We start from the raw sequence: 17,800 nt of genomic DNA, 5'->3' as shown, positions 1-17,800 counted from the left end.
GGCCAATAAAAAGGAAAGATGGAAAAATGCTTACACCTGAGATAGAACAGAAAAAATGGATGAGGAGAGCTGTCCAAGAAGTCCTCAATGGATCCACCCCCCACCTCCACACCAGATTTTAATGCAACATGTGAACTTGAGTAACATGACCCCGATCCTGTCCTTTGCTTTGGATATCTAAATGTGGTTTCCATCTCTTTGGTAAGCTGCCAACCCTTTTTGCTCACGTTTGTGATTCAGCCCCACTGGCCATTAGCAGAAAATTAACCAAGTACTGCAATTCTGCTCTACCATATGGTGCTATTCCCCATGCCGCAGAGGTGCTAAACCAATCCATTATTTATTTTTAATTACAAAGCAGGAACCAAAACACATATCTGTACAATTAGGGGCTAATGCAAAACAGGTTGAGTCCCTGCAGTGTATTTACATACAGCAACGAAGTGTATCAACATCATCCACCATGCCAGAAAGATCCAAATCTGGTAACAGCTATAGGACATCAAAACTCAAGTAACTTCTTCTTCACATCAAAGCAGATTGAATACACAGATAATCTACCATGTAGCACCAAGAAAAGTCTGCCATATCATTAATGTGCAGTAGGTACAGGGTCTTTCCATGAGAAGACTGGATCTTTGCAAGCAAAAAGAAAAGAAAAGCAACTATGCTTAGCTATTGGTGGCAGCTGTTCACAGACTGGGCAGTGCCTTTATTTAGGAAGACAGGCCGTGTGTTTGGCTAGGCAGACCAATGGGTTAGTCGCCCAGGCTCAGGGTCCTATTCCCAACTGACATTGATTCACTTCCTGACACTGAGCAAGTTAACTTCTTTCTGCTTCAGTTTCTCTGTCTGCAAGCTTGAGATAACACCAACCTCACAGGGGCATGCTGAGGCTTAACCCAACCTTGTAAAGGGTGCTGTGATCCTCAGATGAAAGGCTGTATTATAAACACAGCAGGGACAGTATATACACATACATTAGTGCATTATTAGCAGGGCTCTCCATACTGTATTCCAATACATAGCTGGAGGTTCATTTTGAAGACAGAGGGCTAACACTAGCGTAAATGGGAGAAAATGGGAGAAAGCTGAGCTTCGGAAGGCCTCCAGCTGTCTCTACGTTATAGGCCCCAGTCCAGCAAAGCACTTAAGTATGTGCATAGATTCAATGCGATTACCGATGTGCTTAAAGTTATGCATGAGTTTAAGTGCTTTGCTTTCACTTGATAATTGCCCTGTTTTGTTCATTCCCTCTGGAGCACCTGGCACCAGCCACTGTTGGAAGACAAAAAGAAAAGGAGGACTTGTGGCACCTTAGAGACTTACAAATTTATCTGAGCATAAGCTTTTGTGAACTACAGCTCACTTCATCGGATACATTCAGTGGAAGACAGGAAACAGGGCTAGATGAACCATTGGTCTGACCAGTCTGGCCATTGTTCCATTGGTATGTTGCTGGATGGGAGCCTTGGTGCGCCCTTCTCTGTGGTATTTGGGTGCTATGAAATGCATTAGTTCCCACAGTCACAGAGAACAAGGGATGGAGGTTGCATAAACTCCATTCAGACCCTGGTCTCTTGCCTCTGGGGTTCCCCATTAGTGGGGATGCTGAACAGTCACTAACAAGGTAAACCCACTGGTTTGAATTTACCCTGTAATGGAGAATGCTCCCTGCCTTTACTGATACCGAGGTTGAAGACAGTGACAATGCACAGCGCACCCATTGCTGCAGGTGGAGGATAAGGTAATGGGGAGTTACACACATCAATGGACTGGGAGACTGTGTTTGTGGCTATCTTCTCTTCTAAGGAGGCTGAAGAGGAGAGCATGGCAGAGCAGGGAATGCAGCGCCTCTAATGTTCATCACTAGAGTACAATATTAGCAATAAACAAAACTGTTCTTCAGCACAGCCTGGGAGCCTGGAGTGCTCATTAGCTTGGTACTTTGCATGGTGTCTTTCTGTGGAGGTGAAATGCATAGTGCCACTTACTGAGATGAAATTCACTAGGAGCAAACATTTACTAGAGATATGGCAGGGGAACCTGTGCTGACAGGCCCCATACTGCTTGCCTTGCTGACACCCACAGTGCTGGCTGCTTTGCTGTGCCTCTCCTCTGCTGCTTATGGGCAAGGACTGTACCATGGGTGTTCCTCACATGACTTTTCAGAGCAGTGGGCAAAGAAAGGGGAGTGTCACAGGCACACCAATCCTGGGCAGTTCTGTAACAGCCCCTCGTGGCTCAGACTGGCTTTGCGGCACCTGTCTCAGTTTCCCCTCTTTCAGGGCTTTCTCAAAAAATTCCCAGACAAACTCTTCTCTGGTTCCCCTCCGTGGGGCTGGATTTTGTAAAATAACAAAATCATTCCCACAGGAAGTTCTCAGATTCACACCAAGTTCAGACTCCCACTTTTCCTGCTGGGAGTCTGCCAGGCCTCCCCTGCCTGGAGCCTTTTCCCTGACACCTCAGGGTTCCCTGCCAGAGCCTCATCGCCCCACAATCTCTGGAGTCTCTCTATCCCCACGTGATGCCTCATGGTTCCCTGCCGGAATCTCCTCACTCCCTGCCTTGGCAGGCCTCTGCTCGTCTCTCCCTGAGCATCTCCCCTTCTCGGGAGCTTCCTGCTGCTCTTATAGGGGAAATCAGTTGATCCCTGCTTGGGTGGGCCTCCTTAGTAACTAGGGTTGGCTGGCCCCTGCATCCAGCCCTGCCGGGGAAGCCATCCCATTACAAGTACACTGGGGACATGAGGTTTCCCCATGTGTTCCAGCTGAGGTTTCCTTCAGCAAAAACAACTGCTATCACGTCAAGGTGGCAAGCTGCTCTCTGAGATGGACACACTATTCTGAACTTGCTTGGCTGCATCTCAGTTTGTCTCGGCTGCCTGAATGCTAACAGCAGGGTGCCCTATTTCTTGCACTTTCTGGGGCGGAGACATGACTGAGGTCGTATTGGCCACATTATCTGGACAAGCCTGTATTTGCAGAGATTATTAACTCTAAGCAAGACTTTGTTCTGAAATTAGTCTGGGGGCTGGGCTAAGAATTAAATATTTTATGCCAATCAGAGTGAGGACATAAGTTTGGAGCTTTTCAAAGGACAAAGCAACAGGCCCTGGTCATGTTCTGCCAGTGCCCAGAGCTATAGAGGGGAATTCACATGGAAGCCAAGGAGCCTCTGCTTCCAAGCACATGTAATAGTGAAGAACATGGGCACTTCATAAGTTGCTGGAACAGACCTGCTGAAGCATTTGTCCTCCCTTCAGTTAAGCACCTCTCAGCAGCAGCAGAGACTTCCAACAAATTCCATTCCGGAACAGCAGGAAAGTCTCGATAGCTGTGGAGCTACCATGCACCGGGGAAATGAGCAAATATCTGGAGGACACTTACAGCCCAGCCATATGGAGACTATCACAGTGACGTCAGCATCAGTCCCCACCTATCTCAATGAGAACACCATCCACCCAGCAGTACAGGACTGCAGGCCATCTCCTAGAGCACCTCGGCACTGGCAGCTCTTCCCAGCAAATGGCAAAGAAACTAAACTGAATGCAACCCAATCAGCTGAATGAGGTTTCTCCTCCTATGCCACTGGATCGCAACATGCCCCCATGTCCTCAGGCTCTAGCAGGAGGGAGGCTGGGGACTGCTGCAGCTTTGCTATGTGTCTGAAACTATATATTGCCATTTTATTGTAACTGAGTCTTTAGGAAGAGATGCATTAAAGTGATTTCTCAAGTGCTGAAGGCTTTTAGCAGCCTGGCTCTCTGGCGGAGTCACCCCCCTTTTATCTCACATGCTTTCTATTGCTGTGAGCTCAGGTGGGATTTTTGGAAAATGAGCTGTTCCTCTGGGTTCCTCCCCCAGCCAGGGCTGCTCTCCCTCGCCTGCAGAAGGGGAATTCCAGTTACGGGGCTTGGGGACCAACAGACCCAACGGCAGGTTCTTGCTGTGGGCAGCTGCTGCACAGGTCTCCTCTGGATAGCGCCGCTCTGGCTGGCAGCAACTTTCCCACCTAGGCAGTGACAGTAGACCGAGATCAAAGGTCTGATAGATCCAGAGAATCAAGCTTCAGAGATCAACACCAAACCCAGGCATTTGAGCCCTTTGCCTACATGGGAACAAATCCCACCCAGCGCTATTTGATCCCTTGTCTCTCATGCAGGCTGGGCCAGAATGCTGCCTGGGGATTAAAGCAGCGCTCCTGCATGTCAGTGAGGGGATGCTGGAAGAGAGAAAGATGAATGAGGCAGATGCAAGAGGGACAAGCTGTTTCCAGCTGGAGACATGGTGACGCAGAGGAACATAGGCAGGCACAGAAATGTAAGGAAAGATTCCGCGTGGCATTCTCTTCAGAAGCCAGACAGAAGAGGGGGCCCCACCACTAGCCTTGCAGGATTAGCCCCGGGTGGGCCATGACTTGGGGCTTTTTTGTGGAGAGCCCAGGTGCCAGGATTTAAATCTTTGGGGAATGGCTCACGACATCTCCGCACTTGCACGGCCACAATCGCCCCAGTACTATGAATGCTCCTATCCCTGCTAAGGATCTGTTCTGTGAACACAACTATCAGTGGGACTGATGCGAACTTTGTCCTGAGTCCATTACTCTACATTCAGAGCTCGATTCTAGCACGGGGGAACGGCTTAGCTTAAGGCAGCGAGGCCAAAGTACAGGGTTACGGAGCGAGGCATCATCAGGGCCACTAGAACAGCTCGGGAGCTGCTGCTCGGACACCACCCCCTCTCAGTTCTGACTGGAAAGGAAAGTGCCAGACTCTGCCACAGGAGAGGAGAGACCTGGCTGCCAGCTTCCAGGAGCTATGTTTATTTTGGGTTGGCTGGCCCTTTGCTTGCTTTGCTGTCACTTATAATGTGCTGGGAGGAGGGACGCTCTTTGAGAGAATGTGAGCGAATGGCATTCTAAAAGGCCTTTGAGTAGAGCCTTGGGTGAAAGGATTAACCTTGTTGTAAACACTACCCTTTGCACCAGCAACGCCTACCAGCCTGGATGCTCAAACCAAGGGACACTTCCTGAGCTGCACAGCAATGGACCTGTACACACCATGCTCTGTCTCCAGCACATCCCATTGCTTCCCTCTCACCCCCGTCTCTCTGCTGAGGAAAGATGGCAACTGCAAGGCTCAGATCCTGGACCAGCAGCCACAGCTCACCATCTTTGGATGCTGCTGAGATTGGGGGGTTTCATCTCTGCCTTCAGGCTGCAGCTTGAGGCCTCGCTTGCTGCAGAGCTCCTGGTTCAGAGCAAATTGTACAGGAGGCTATGCAGGGGGAAGGGCTGCAGGTCCCTTTGCCATCTTAGCTGGCTATTACACGCTCACTTCTTCTCTGGCACAGAGTAGTTACCACATAACACCTGCCCTCAGAATTGCCTCTTCTGCTTCCCAGTCTCAGTTCCGTGATCAGGAGCCTGCGTTCTTTGGGTTTGTCTACACTGGCACTTTGTCGGCCTCCCCCCCAAATGACAAAAGTTTTACTGGCGAAAAGCACCGGTGTGAACAGGAGCGCTCTCTTGCGGATGAAGCTGCAGCCGCTCGTGGGGGATGGAAGAGCTCTCTCCTGCCGACAAACAGCAGCTACACTGGACGTCTTCTAGCAGCCCGGCTGTAGCAGCACAGCCGTGTTGCTAAAAGCCTCGTAGTAGTGTAGCCAAAGCCTTTGTCTTTTAATGGTGTGTTTTAGGGAAACAAATTAAACCCAGAACTGACCTTCCCCCCATACCCAGCGCCTTTCAACGTGTGGCTTGATGCGTTTAGAACGGGGCAGCGAGCCCACTAATCTCTCTGACAAGGGCTAATCAGGCATAGCTCACGAACCAGTTTATAGGGGGTGGGCAGCTGGCTCATTGTGCTGTGGCTTTAAAAACCAAACCAAACCCCAGAGCCAGTAACTCCCAGGGAAATACCCAAAGGGGGGTTCAAATGCAGAGGCAGACTAATTTATAATGGGAACTGACTCAAGTCTCCAGTCTGGCTCTTGGGCCCCTCCGGGTGGAGTGAGGCAGGGAAGGATTTAATTGCCCAGCAAAGAGCAAAGGATCATAAATGACTGATGAGCACAAGGATTCTGTGTGCCTGCTCCATGTATGAGAAGCCTCCGTCTTATCAGGCTCCAGCCAGGCAAAGCGCAGCTAATGAATCCTGGCTCTCAGAGACATCTCTACTAAACAGTAACACCACACACAAGCGACAGAGCTTCTGTGGGGGGACACTGAATGTTCAAGAGGAGATATAGTTAGATTTTGCTCCTCTGGATTGTTGCAAGTACAGTGCCCCATCTAGCAGGATGGGGAAATCGAATCACAAGCATAAAATCAATCTGCCTTTAGACATCTTTAATTTGCAGGACTCTACCTTTGTCCAGTGTGAGTGGAATACACAGGCCACAGTGGGTAAGTGCTTTGTATTTTTGTCCCTATGGGGTGGCTCTGGGGTCTGCCCCTCAGAAACTCTGCAGCCATCCCTGACTCATTGCTGTGCATCACCACTGATCATAGCTTCCCTTTACATTTATACACACACACAAAGTACAATTTACAGCTTTTGAGACAGACAGGCCCAAGATGCAGAGCTTAGGTCTAATTGCAAACATCCCCAATATTCTGGGGTATCAAAGGGATGGGGAACTGGCTTCCAGCTTAGGCAGACTGTCTGTCATAAAGCAGCAAGTTCCCTTCCTCTTGTCTCCACTAGATGCACGCTGAAGCACTGAAAGGTTACATAACCCTGATGTGTTTATATGGCCTGAATCAGATCATGGCTGATAAACCAAGGATTAGCAGTAAAAAGAAATCTCAAATCTTGTTCTAGTGGGAAGCTTCAGGCCACAAAGGAGAAAATGGAAAGTTCGACACTGAGGCTGGAGTGAAAGGTGTTATTTCTTAATTTGGCAGCAAGGGCTATAGAAAAGTCACAAGCCAAGTAATAAGCAAACGGTCACACTTGCTGTACAATGAAATTCCTTTAAAATCCGGAGCTGTTCTTAGCATAAGGGCTCCAAGTGTAGCAGATCTCTGCAAATTCCTCTTTCCACCCTGTGTGACAACCCAGGCTGCCCCTGGAGGGATGCGGGTGGGGGAGGCAGGTGGAGTTGTACTTGAGGCAGCTGGCCCATGCTCTGCTCACAGCTGCCCCACTATGTTTGGCCTGCTAGCTCGGATGAGAGCTCGTGCAAGTGTGTCTATGTGAGCTGGGACTTACTCCCCGCTCATAGTTTATCCATGGGCTTAATCTGCCCTGTGCCTCAATTCCCCATCTGTGAAGTGGGGATGAGACCTTCCCTGTCACACATTGCGAGGCAGCAAATACTACCGGAGTGGGACTCAGACACGTACCTAGAGAGAACCAAGCAGCCATTTCAATGGGCTGCCACACTCGCAGAAAGGCAAGGCCCCTACACAAATGATACAAGGCATGTGAGAATCAAGGAATCATGGTTCAATGAAAGGAACACAAGGTTACTGCCCCGGTAAGAACCCTGCTTCTGGAATCCTGGCACCCTGCATGTGCGCGGCTTGCTGTTTGGCCAAGGTGGGCAAGCAGAAGGATAGTTTTCAGCTACAAGATGCAAATAACAAAACAAAATCTCCCCATGCCCCCAAAGCTCCCATAAACCCGAACAAGAACCAACCAAATCCCGCCCCCAAAAAGCTCACCCTACCAAACCAAGCCACTCCGAGCACACACTTTTCCCCTGCAGAGAGGATGAAGGGACAAACCACATGTGACAGGTGTGAGTGATGTTGAGTAATTCACTCCTGGAAGGTGCTCAGCTACTACAGCGAGGAGCACAGCAGAAGAACCTCTAGTGACGAGAAGCACCGAAATATATTTTCCATTATAAAAAATGAAAGGTAAAAAACCCTTCTTCCCAAATCCAGGGAGAACACAATTCCTCAGTGATTTACGGTGTTGTGTCTTAATCAGCTGCTCTCCAGAGGGTTATAAATGTAGTAGTAACAGTTGTCAATGCTTTATGCCTAACAGATGCCAATCTAATAAGCTATAATAAGCCATGCTGAGTATAATAATAGTACTGGGCTGTGTGCTAACCCCATGACATGTTATCATAATGTGCTGTAGCAACATCTGTAAATGACTCCGTAATACTGAATACAGAGGACTGCTGCTCTGTCCCAGGCTCATGTGAAACAGCTGCAACTGAACCTCACGATCTTCCTCCTGCAAAATGCCCCATGTACTTTAGCAGGCTCACTCCCTTGGGAAGGCCAGAGCCCTCTGGTCTGTGAACTCTGCTGGGATAAAGAGGAGAGAGAGACAGTGGTGTCCCCTGAATGAAGGCTACATAATCCGTACACACCATGTCTCTTTGCCCAAGCCGCTGGGACCTGAGGAGAGGTGGCCAGAGGACAATTCTGCTTCACACAAACTTGTGAGGTTTTGAAATCTCTTTCCATTCCACTGTGGAATAAGAGCAAATCCTTTTGAGCATTTTTGCAGAACGGGCACTTTTGGATCCACACAGCCGGATCTCTATAGATAGATAGATAGATCCGACTGTGTGGATCCTAAAGTGCCCATTCTACAAAAATGCTCAAAAGGTTTTTGCTTTTGTTCCACATTGGAATGGAAAGAGATTTCAAAACCTCACAAGTTTGTGTGAAGCAGAATTGTTATCTGGCTCTCTCTCTGGTGCTCTCTCTCTCTCCCCAGAAGTGACCAGAGCCCAGGATCTCAGAAATCTTCCCACTGAAACGTAGTTCCCAGTTCAAAACCACTGCAGCTCTGCTAAATGCTCTGGCTTGGATAGAACAGCACATTGGGACAGCAATACATGCGTGACGTTATTGACATAATCTGGGACCGTATAGATCATTGTTGCAACCAAGGTCCTGCAGTGGCACCAAATCTTGTATAAAGGGGGTCAAATAAGGTGTCTAAGACAAGGTTATGGTTGGCTGGTTATGATTAGACTCTCTGTATGCATGTATCATTTTTGTATTTGAAGTTATAAGTATTGGCTCTGTACTGTCTGTATTTGAAACTTACGCTGTGCTTCTGGGTGACACCCCAGACAAGTTGGTGTCAGCTCTGCCTACCCTGCTTGATGGCCCATTAAGGACCATCAGCTACACAACTGACCCACTGAAAGAAGGCAGGTACACCTTGTGACTCAGCAAGGTATGCAGGGACATGCCTATGGACAGAACTCTGAGGTTTTTCCATGCCATGTGATGGACAGCTTGTCTTTGGGACAAAGAAAGCAGAGTCCACATGGCAAGAAAATATAAAAAGCTGCTGCAGCTCCTCCATCTTGTTTTCAATCCTGCTTCTTACCTCTGGAGGGACTTTGCTACAAACGGAAGCTCTACACAAAGGACGGAATGACCCATCCCAGCTGTGGATCTACTCCAGAGACTTGATTTGAACCTGCCGTTTATTCCATCACTGCTACAAGCCTGAACCAAGAACTTTGCCATTAATGTATGTAATTGATTCCATTTAACCAATTCTAGCTCTCATCTCTATCTTTTTCCTTTTATGAATAAACCTTTAGATTTTAGATTCTAAAAGATTGGCAACAGCGTGATTTGTGGGTAAGATCTAACTTGTTTATTGACCTGGGTCTGGGGTTTGGTCCTTTGAGATCGAGAAAACCTTTTTTCTTTTACTGGGGTATTGGTTTTCATAACCATTTGTCCCCATAACGAGTGGCACTGCTGGTGATACTGGGAAACTGGAGTGTCTAAGGGAATTGCTTGTGTGACTTGTGGTTAGCCAGTGGGGTAAAACCAAAGTCTTCTCTGTCTGGCTGGTTTGGTCTTCCTTGGTGTGCACAGAAACCCCAGCCTTGGGCAGTAACTGCCCTGCTTGAAGCAATTTGTCCTGAATTGGCACTCTCAGTTGGGTCCCACCAGAACCAGCATCATTACAACATGTCACCAAAACTGTTCTGCCCCTCTGCCGAGCCAAGAGGCAGCCTGCCGGGTCCCACAGCGGGGGGGAGGGGAAGTGCCTTGCAGTCCCAGGAGGCAGGAGGAGTCACCCAAGAGCATCCCCACAGCTCTGCCTTTAACTCCGTTTGGGTGCGTGAGCTGCAGCGCAGCGACAGCGCGTACTCCTGGACTACACCCTCTGCTCAGAATCAGGGAAGGGAACTCTAAGCCAACTCGCCTGGGCATCCCACTGACCTGGGCTCTGGGCTGGACCCAGTGCTCACGCTCTTGTCTGGCACGGAGCTTTCCTGCAGAAGCGCTCAGGACAAGGCTGGATTGTGGGTGGAATCGGGGTCTCCTCATTCCCACGGTCAGGCTCTGGGGCTCACATTTCTGATCAGATCTGACGTGGGGGGAGACAAGGCATCATCCACACACTTGCATGGTGCAACGCACTGGGGACACAGGACTCATTGAGGGAGCCCCGGGGATTTGCACAGGAGTGACCCTAGACTGAGCATCAGGAAAAGCAGCCTGTGTGTGAGCACTATTAGACCATGGGGCAGGCTCCCCAGGGAAGGGGTGAAAGTCCCACAGCTTGGAACAAAACAGCCTCTCAAGCCTCCCATCCCATGATGGGGCAAGGCTGGAACTACGTCCTGAGGGCACCCCCTCTTGGCAAAGCACCAAAGGACACATGGCTGTTTCTGCTCCCAATTGCTCCCCTGGCATGGGGTGTCCGGGAGGGGGGCAGTTTGGCTGCAGGTGGGTTTAGGTCACCACTGAAGTCCCACTCTTGATTATCAGACCTGACTCCCTAATGGCACTAGTTGTGGCTGTGTGCTGGTCGTCAGCAGGCAGGATTGAACTGGGGACCCCTGGAGCTTAGTGCATGAGCCTCTACAGCATGAGCTAAAATCAGTTCGCTCTTAGCTAAGGCTGTAGAGCAGACTCATTTAACTCTCTCTTTAAGTGGTCTCAGATGGGACAGAACACCACACCCAGAAGGCGTGTGTGGGTTACACTAAGACTCACCCCAGCATGTGACTGACAAAGCCTCTTTGCAGGCTGCAGGGAAGGATACCCCAGCCCAGCTCTGTGCAAGGGCTTCTCTTGGCCCCAGCTCCCTGCTCCGGACACCCGGCATCGCCCAGCCTTGGTAATGCAGCAATTATGGAAACCACCTCTCTTTGGTAGAGAGGCTCAGGAGCTAACTTCAGGCTCAGCTGAGGGATCGAGAACTCTCCACTCCAGCTCTGCACGGCTGGCTCCTGTTGTTAGATGCTGCTGTCGTTTCTATTAGCTTGTAGCAAAGGCGGAGCTCTTTAACCCCTAGAATGTACTACACAGCAGCAGCTCACGCAGGCAGGACTGTCTGATCCTGGAGATTGATAGGCAGATGCCAAGCTTCCTTTGCCTTTTCTAATTAGCTGTGTGGCTCTGTGCCATGCACCGTAACACCCCAGCAAAATAAACCTTTTAACCAGAGACCAGATTCAGCACTTCAGCCAGGTGATTTGGGGGCAGATGCTTGCCCACAGTTGACAAACTACACTGCACATAGAAAGGTGCATTCAAGTGGGGTTTGGAGGTGTTGACCTAAGACTGTATTTCAATAGTAAATACATTTCCTTGCATCAGCTGCAAACATGGATGGAAAATCAGAATTATAATTTACAGTACAGGAGGCATCAGGACACTGGAATTTCTATGCAATTACTTCTCAGACAGGACCAGACACCCTGGATTTTCTGTCCTAATGATGTTTCCGGTGGGTATGTAAAGAACTGAGATCTTGGCAGCCTGCCTGCAGTCTTTGCTGCACAGTTTTCTCAGATGTTGTCAAACACTAGCATACTGTACCATAACAAATTGAACTAAATTTCAAGGTGGCCCTAATTAGCATCCACAGCTTCCAAATGCTTAGCACTCCCCAGAGAGTAACTTCGTCTTTGCATCCCGTCTACAATTTCATTCACAACAGCTCCAAATCTCCCCCGCCTCAGCCCCACTAGGATGCCATTTTGCAATGTGTAAGTCTAATTAAAGACACTGCATGGTGCAGAGAGGATTCATATCTCCCCCTGAACAACTCCTATTCATTAGTGACTGTTAGATTAGTGAGTTCATCAAACTGAAATGATGACATCTATTGCAGACAAGTCTTGTGTTTACACAATTCCCAGGTAGAAAGAGCACCAATCATTGCTTCTGACAAGAAGGAAGAGGAAAAATATCATACTGGACAGGGAAAGCTGCCAAAAATTGTAAGAAGAAAACAAGGGTTTCTCAGGGAAAAAATGAAATTCCACCTAAATATGTGAAGAGTGAGAAAATGAGCAGAGATAAAAAAGCAAGCAGTGGTTAAGCTATGAAGTTAAATGAAGAATTGTGTCAGGCAATGAGATCCACTGCTGGTTTTGGTGATGTTTATGTATCTCTCACTGATACATACACACATGTTGGAATGTGTGCATAGCCGGCATGGAAGTGCAGCATACACTACACTGAGACTAGTTTAACAAGCAAAAGATGTCAAGCACAAACAAACATCTACAAATAGAAAATCACTAGCTTCCCAGTTTCATTTTGCCCGACAATGGAGAAGAGGATAGAAAGGGTTTGCTCTGATCTGAAGTAGTTAAAAGCACATGCTTGGTCTCAACACAATCTAGGCAAAATATTTGAAAGCAAAAGAAAATGTTTCAGAAACAAAACCGCTGAGGCAAACTGCTAATGCGGAGGAAGGGTTAGCATTACATTTAGAAAGGCAACCAAAATTAAGAAAGCAACTTTGGAAGTGTAGACTTACCAACCAGGCTTCTGTTCCTGAGCCCAATTCCTAGCCACCTTCCGCAGCCCACTCCAAACACACAATTAACACTGGCAGAGATCTGGCTGGCTGTTTCTATGGAGTTTTAGATTCTGATTCCTGACTATGTATGAGGCTACTGCAGCTGCACTGGAATAGGCTCCGAGGTACACAAAAAAGTCTACAAACATGATCAGCCTCACTGTACGGCTTCAGGAGTGATTCAACCAACAACAATCAGCCAAACCTAAACCCACATCTGTGCCGAGGGATGCTACCAACACACGCACACCACAAAGCTCTGTGTGTGCATGGTATTTACATGTGCAAACACACTATACAAATATAGCTACATATATAGGTACACACACAAATACAAACATTCACGTGTGAATAGGTGATTCAATTATTGTTTCTATCTGCATGTCTCTGGTTTTGTAGGTTTAATATTCTTTTAATATAGTTTGATTAAAGATGTAACCTGCAAATGTAATACACCCTACATTTGAATCTGGAACCTTCAACATCAAAAGAGAGCCCTCTCTCTATTATTTGAACTAAAGGAATAACTCCATCAGCTAGCAGTAGGCTCTTATTCTAAACGTGGACTAGCCACTAAAGGGGAATGCAACATACATTCTTACAATGGTGTTATACAATGTTTAGATAAAGTAGGTGTCTGTCCCTGTGTCTCCCCTGTCAGCTCTTTGTCCCTACATGCTACTCCTCACCTGCGTGGCCACTAGAGGTGGAATTATAAGCAAGGAATATCTTTGCTTTAGAGGATTAGGACACACATGGCATGGCATGGCATGCTATTGTATTAATGTCTTTGTTTAAAATACATTTTTACCGATGGTTCGAATGAACCCATTATGCCCAGTGCACTAATTTACTTCACACATCTGCCCTTTCAGAGCTGCTGCTTGTAGCCACACAGCATCAGCAAGGAGTGACGTCACGATTCTATGCAGCTTTCCCGACAGGTCTCCCTGCTGCATGTACCACCTCAAACGGAGCTTTTTCCCCACAAATTTTAGAGGCAAATTTTCCATAGAAAAAACCCCAAGCAACGTCTGTGCCCAGCAAAGTCTACACAATGCAGAGAGCTGCAGTGCATGAGGAGGCATCCGCATGTCTGTATGCAGGGACCACACAGCCACAGAGCGGAGTCATTCACGTGCGGGTGTTTATAGTAGTTACCGTTTATGAGTGTTTGTCAAGTGCCAACAGGGTGTTCCCCACTGTCCAAGGCCCACTCCCTGCCCCCAGAGCATGCATGGGGCACCCCCCAGGACTACACACAGGGCTACAGGTAAACAGGACCGGGCCTACACGGACAGACGACGTCTGCCAGGAACTGGGGGCTTAGCCTAGGACCTTCTGTTCTCCTTGTTTTTACGCTTTGCCCACCCCGCCATTTCCTTCCTCCTCTCTCCACATTGGTATCCCAGGGGGCGGGGAAGCGTTTTAACGGCAGTGACTCAGCGGGAGTGGGTGTGCGGAAGAAGTGAGTTTTGAGGCAGGTTGCATGTGCTGTACTGAGATTAGCGCCCAGCACTTGTGGTGGGGACTTACTGGGAACGATCTCAACATACCTTGCAATCATTCAGTCCTTAAACTGCAGTGCTTCCCCATGAGGCAGGGACGCATTTAACATATGGATAAACTGAGGCAAAAGAGTAGCTAATTGGTTTACACAGGGTCACGCCCTGCCTCAGTGCCACGGTTGGGACCAGAGCCCAGAGTCCCAGCTCCCAGCCAGCTGCTCTAACCATTACACCAGATTCCCTCTCAGAGCCAGACGTAAAACCCAGGAGTCTCAGCTCTCTGTTCCCTGCTCTAACCACCAGACAATGTTTTTCCCACATGAATGCCCTCCTGCCAGCCTCTAAGACACTAGCCAGTTCATAGTACCTATTTCCCATTTTATTCCACTGGGTCTCCGTCCAGTATTGGATCCATTTTATAATTCTCATCCCACCTTGGACTCACGCTCTCGATATCCCACTTGTCTCTCAGACCCCTTCTGACCCACCACATCCATTCGAATTGTCTGCCACGACTTGCTGGTGACCCTGCCTTCCAGTGGACGGCCCTGCTGCCAGAATGCCCCAGGCCTCTGGGCCTTGCTCCCCCAGCACATTAGGAGTGAGTCAGTAACACAATTCAGCCCTGAGGGGCAGCCTAATTTTGCAGACCAGCTGATTCCTGTCAGACTCTGAAGGAAACTCATTGTTTGCAGGCAGCCAAAGGAGCTCGTTTTCATGCCACAGAAAAACAACAACATGTTGTGAAGCTGACAATGAGGACTCTGAATCCTGCACTGGCCCCTGGGAGAGGTAGGATGGCTGTGACCTAACTAGGTCTTTTCCCTCTGATGGACAGTTCAGTTAAATGAACTGAGAGCCTGCCACTGCAGATTCCTGCTTCTCAAGACCCCACTGACTCCCCCACCACCACTCTCTCACACACTGGTTTTGCCCAGTCTCTCAGATGTCACACAATGCTGCAGAATCTCTAAGCAGCAGCCCAGAAAATGGGGACTTTGGGCTCCCCCACAGCTCCATGGCATTTGTCTTTGGCCACTGCTTGCCCTGCTAACCTGCCCTTCCAGTTTTTGGGGGGAGGGGGTAAGGGGGTGTGTGTGTGTGTGAGCCAGCATTGGATTTCACTTTGCGCTTTGGACTCTAACTATACTGATTCCTCTGCTCTTCTCCCCCAAGGGCTTCTCCTCATTTTACAGAAGGAATTTTCTGTCTCCAGGCAATAAAGCCAGTGGTACCTCCAGAGTGTGGGCCACCAGGCAAAAAGACCCCAAGTCTGCAGCCACCAATGTCATAGACTGGGGAATTCCAAACACATTGGTCAGATTACTAGCTGGATTCCATTCTTCTCTCAGGCCAGACCTGCTGCCTCCCGGCACCGGACAGGAGAGATTCCCTAAAGGAAGGAGTTGGGGTTTCTTTTGGAGAGAGCTTACTGTGATTCTCAGGTTTAGCTCACGAAAGCTTATGCTCAAATTAATTGGTTAGTCTCTAAGGTGCCACAAGTACTCCTTTTCTTTTTGTGATTCTCAGTCATTTACTAACTCTCATCTGAGTACCAGAGCTCTGGCCCTTGAGAAATGCTGACAGAGAAGTAGAGTTGTTATTATTATTTGTGTTACTGTGGTGTCCTGGAGCCCAGCCATGGAGCAGGCCTCGGCTGTGCTCAGCGCCGTACAAACACTGAACAAAACAATCTAAGTATCAAACAAGCCACAGACTGATGGGGGAGCACAAGGGATCAAGGACACAGTATTAGTCAGCATGACGGGCAGTGGTATCAGTGCATCACTCCAAAGAGAGTTTTAAGGAGTGCTTTGAAGAAATTCCTTAGTTTTGCAGGTCTTTATGGGAGTCCCTCCCCAGCGTGGGGGAAAGCATGGGAGAAAGCAGAAAGGTGCTTACTTGAATGTTATTGAACAGGCGGGTGATGGAGGCTGCCAGCATGGGCTGGTAGGAGGCCGGAGCCAAGGTCTAGAAATTGGTTAGTCTCTAAGGTGCCACAAGTACTCCTTTTCTTTTTGCGAATACAGACTAACATGGCTGTTACTCTGAAAAAGGTCTAGAGAGTGAATTAAAGATCAGTAGGGTGGGAATAGGCAGTGAAAAGCCTCGCAAGGGAAGACAGCAGCGATGTGATGGAGAAGGAGGAACCAGTGGAGGGATAACAAGAGAGGGGTGATGTGGCCAAAGTGACAGGCTAGGAAAATGGCCTTTGCAGCAGCATTCTGACAGTAGGAAAGGTGTCAGAGCACATTTGTCAAGGCCAGAGAAGAGGATGTTGCAGTACTCAAGATGCAAGATGATGGACAAGAGTTATGGCTGGGAGGGTGGATAGGAAAGGCTGTGTCTATGCAGGAAGAATTGGCAAGATTTAGACATAACCTGGAGGTGAGGATCCAGAGAGGTCTGGGTTGAAGGTGATGCCCAGGTTACGGGCCTTAACGCCAGGCAGGATGGTGGTATTGTCCACAGTGACTGAGAGACAGACAGATACAACAGCCAGGGTTTTACAACCTGACTCTGTGCCACTATGGGGCAGCGCCTGCAGGATGCTGCGGAGCTCCTGAAAGATGCTGAACTGTAGGTGTGCAGCACCACGCAGGATCAGGCCCACTATTGGTTCATTGTTGCAGATACAGCACCATGCGATGCGTCTAGGTTGCAAAAAAAGGATGTAGTAATAAACAAATAAATCAATAAACACTTATTGTCAGCACAGAATCTACCTCTCAGTCTAAGAGCAGCTTGCTCAACTGCTGAGAGCAATGGGAGGGCAAGGGACCCTTCCTGCCCACAGACCAGTTCCGGAGCACTGCTCAGACTGCATTGTGGCAGGGCCAATTCTGCATACACCAACCCCCCAGGAGGGGCTCATTAGCTGCCTCGGGGCAGGTACGCAATCTACATTCAGCAGCTGGTATTCCAACCAACCAGTGTCCCCAGGCTGCTGTGGGAGCTGCTGCAGCAAATGCATTAGACACCAGCGCACAGCTGCTTTTACTGGCAAGAAAGCAGGCGACAGAGCGATCCCGGCTGGCTGGGGTGAGGGTGGGTGGCACTGGCTTGGTACAAGCAAGTCTTTTCCAGCTCTGGATGTGACACTGTGAAAGCTCCTTTGCAAACAGAGGGTGTAACTCACAGAGGGGGATTTCGATTTAATGTAACAGCACCCAAAACTGCCTGCTCTTGACACAAGCCAACACGCCCCAAATATGTCATGGGATCAGGCTACACAATGGAGCCACAGCATCAGAAACTACATGCGCCCCCATGCATGCCGCCGTCCCCAGCAGTGGGAGGCGGGGGGGCTCACAGCATGCCCTCTAGGTAAAAAACCTGGGGCCCAGTCCCAGCTGCATTTCTCCAACTAATGCCAGCAGAGCTGTGTCACTCCCAGGGGTGAATGGCATGAAAGCAGCGTAAAGCTGGAGGGACACAGTGGGGAGGCTGGCCGGCCCCTGGGCTCTGTCACACAAAGCAGGGAAAGGCACGTAAAGGCCAGGCAAACCAGGGGGGCATGTCC

At 49.0% G+C, this 17,800-nt stretch overlaps 1 protein-coding gene across 4 annotated transcripts in view; it reads right to left on the bottom strand.

Annotated features, from left to right (window-relative positions):
- Positions 1-17,800, bottom strand: part of SYT6 (synaptotagmin 6) — a 110,252-nt gene that overhangs the window by 68,064 nt on the left and 24,388 nt on the right. The window contains exon 1 of one of the 4 annotated variants that reach the window (XM_074936020.1): positions 12,728-12,967. The exons of the other annotated variants lie outside the window; for them this stretch is intronic. The gene's annotated coding sequence lies outside the window, so the exon portion shown is untranslated. Of the gene's footprint in view, positions 1-12,727; positions 12,968-17,800 lie in introns of those variants that run through there. 4 annotated transcript variants of the gene reach the window in all.

Source organism: Natator depressus, chromosome 21 (genome assembly GCF_965152275.1).
Source record: "Natator depressus isolate rNatDep1 chromosome 21, rNatDep2.hap1, whole genome shotgun sequence".
In the NCBI taxonomy this organism is placed as follows: Eukaryota; Metazoa; Chordata; order Testudines; family Cheloniidae; genus Natator; species Natator depressus.
The sequence above is the reverse complement of the archived record's forward strand: the minus strand, read 5'-3'. Positions and strand labels throughout refer to the sequence as shown.